Below are 3,296 nucleotides of genomic sequence, written 5' to 3' on the forward strand. Positions count from 1 at the left end.
GTGTTCAGTGTCAGATCAGGTGGGACGTAGAGAGTATTTTCTTGTGATTATAAGGCGTCTACGTAATGTATGTTCTATAGAGCAAACACGTAAATAGGAGTAAAAACTAGAAATGGAACTTTCTCTGTGTTGCAGGACACAATTTTAAGATCATTTGAGGCGAGAGATGAGTCATTTAGCAAATGTGGTTTATGTATTAAGATATGACATGATTATTGTTTAGCAGCAACATTGTTGTCGGAGGTGAAGAGTTTACCTCAGAATTTCCTACTCAATTTAACGGCAGGAAACTGTTTTTTTTGACAATTATTATTCAACTCATTAGATACGTCTTTTAAGTTGTGTTTTTTTTGTCTCTAGTTAGGATAATGCAGGTCTGGAGTAATGTCCTCTCCTCATGTTTACAAACTTGTACAAAGCAGATATTTTCAGGTGTTGTGATAAGTATCACACGGACATTTTTGTCACAAGAGGCTTAAAGTGTGCGATGAACTGTGTCCTGTGACGTCCGGAGCTCTATATCAACTCAGTTTATCGTGAGAGATGCTATGTCTCCGTATTCCACTGGGACTGCAGGAGACATTTTAAACACTGAAGGTCGCTCTTGTACATATTTAAGGGACGAGCAGATTAGGATTATACCACAGTGTGTTAGTGTGTGACTGTACAGATGAAAGGTGGCCCACAGTCCCACAGATGAAAACATTATCTACATCCAAAGGGTATTTCAAACACTTCCTCTTGTAAAATCCTCCATTTTATGGGTCAATAGGGGGTAATGGGAGGAGACAAACACACACACACACACACACACAGAGTGGATGACACTGTCTGATTGCCTGTTTGAGAGTCTCACCCGCAGAGACAAGCCGCCCCTTTTTTTCGCCAACATCCATTTTTCGGCGGCGTGTCAGATACGGGGGAGATTAATGAATGCACAATGACAGTAGTTATGGAGGCGAGCGCCGCTCCTGCCGCTCCTGCTGCTCCTGCTGCTCCTGCCGCTGCACATTTACCCGCAGGTCACTTCTGTGCGACGGGAAGGAAACGATGGAAACAAACACGGAGCGGGTCAGAAACTCATCTCCCTCCGCAGATTAAAAACTCATCTTTCAAAGCAGCGCCGCCTTATTGAGACTGATTCTTGCTGCTGTCCATGCAAATAGAGGTGTGATTAGGAACAAGGAGGTGGAGGAGGAGGAGGAGGAGGAGGAGGCACTTACCTCCATCCTGCTTCTGTACATTCACCTCTGTTAAGATAACGTGGAGACAAAGTTTGCCTCTACTTCCAAAACTTCGTGAGCTGTTTTTGTTTCAGTACATTTAGTAACTGTGTGGTCACGTAAGTCACTCTCTGGTAACATTATTGACTGTAATGTATTTGTAAGATTACGTGGTATCTTACGAATAGTAAGATTAGTGAAAACTACCAAATGTTCTCTGTAACCTTTTAGTAACTTTTCTGTTTCTGAAGTTTCTGAAACAATTACTCCATGAATGTGTTTGTTTGAATTGTTTCAGCTTCTTAAATGTGAATGTTTTCTTCATTTTTTTATATCGCAGTGAATGAAATATATTGTATTTCGTAATATCGTGATAATATCGCACCGTGGTGTCTCTGGCATTTCCCACCTCTAATGTGTACATTAAGGCATCACGTACTATCTTACGTAATATTCTTACATTTATGGCAATAATCTCTTTAAGTGCAGTTATTTTGATTCAGATAATGAAGTTTTACGTCACATATCAAGATGAAACTGTAGCTCGGTCGTGGCTGAAGCTTGAATTAACAGTGAGTAAAATAACAGCATTAATTCCTGTTTAATGACGTTGCCTTCAAGGTCAGAATGACAGAGATAGTTTGTGCTTCCTCTCCCCGACACTGCAGGCACTTCCTTCCTGTTGTGCGTGGTATCAGGTTGAGTTTGAGTCTCCACAGAAAGACAAAGTACACATATTTATCAGCTGCGCTGCCATTGATGATTCTGTCTGGATCGATGAGGAGGATCAGTGTTTCACACTTAATCAGGAAAAACTCCCCGAGGTTTCACACCGGTGGATATTTATTATTCCGCTTCACAATAATAGAGAGGAATATATATATTTATCTCTCTATAACTGAAGCGAGGAGTTATTTTTTTCTTGTCTTTTTTACTTTTCTGGTCGTCTTTTCTCTCTTTTGGAGTTAAAATAAACCAGGTTATGTTTGTGTTTGTCTGCTTTAATTTGGACTCCTTGTGCTCACACGTCCGAGTGTGTTGGTGAACTACGGTGGCCTTTCAGGACCAGAAAGGATGTTGTTTACCTCATTTGACCTGATCCTGATTGTTTTGTGGTTTCTTCTGCTTTAAAGTGTCAGTTTAAAGCAGTGAAGTACGCATCAACGCTTATTCTATTTCCACTAAAACCAAACTTTTAGTTCTTATTTTAAAGCATTTATACTCTTGTACGAACACATTTATGGGTCGAATGTTCGATTTTTGCCAGTAAACTATTGTAAAATGTTGCACACTGGACCTTTCATGTTAACACTTTTCATAAACAACGTTACAAAGTGTTTTCATGGAATAAAATAATACAAATGAATAGTAAAAAGGTAAAACTAAGAGCAGTACATGCAGTAAAAGAGTAGATTAGAACAATAAAACCAGGTAAAAGTGACAAATATGTCATTTCTTTAACCGTTGACGTCTGAAACTGATTTTATTTGTCTGAGATCGACTAAAAGAGCGTTCACGTAGACCGTAATGTTTCGCTCTCAGGATAACGTCATGTTAAAGTTACTTTGTAAACTGGACGGCGTTTGATGGACGGCACAGTTTATGGATGAACGTCTCGGCGTCACCGCTGCTCTTCATGAGTCATGAGCAGCAAAATCAGAATTTCCTCTCTCCAGCAGTGAAAACAGCTGTCAATTAGCCGTGTTGGTGGCAGCAGTGAGCTGGGAGATCCCTCCTGCCTTCCTCCACCCAAGGACGACTGACAAACTTCACGCCGGCGCTCGGTAATGTAGGCAACCATCCCGAAGAGCCCCCCCCCCACACCGGCAGCTGCTGAGGTATCCGCTCGGGGAGAGGTGGTGGTGGTGGTGGGGGGTTTGGTTTGGTTTGATAGAGATTGTGTTTATGTAGATTTATCAAATGATCCAGCAACAGGTTGTGAATGAGAAAAGCCTCAGGAGGAGAAGGTCACGCGCCGAGAGAGAGAGAGAAACCTGGGATACGGGAAAACTGCGGCTTTTACAACTGAATAATTCTTCACGCACCTGTTTTATGACCTCGTCTCAGGTCAAA

This window comes from Solea senegalensis, linkage group LG4, assembly GCF_019176455.1.
Source record: "Solea senegalensis isolate Sse05_10M linkage group LG4, IFAPA_SoseM_1, whole genome shotgun sequence".
Lineage (NCBI taxonomy): Eukaryota > Metazoa > Chordata > Actinopteri > Pleuronectiformes > Soleidae > Solea > Solea senegalensis.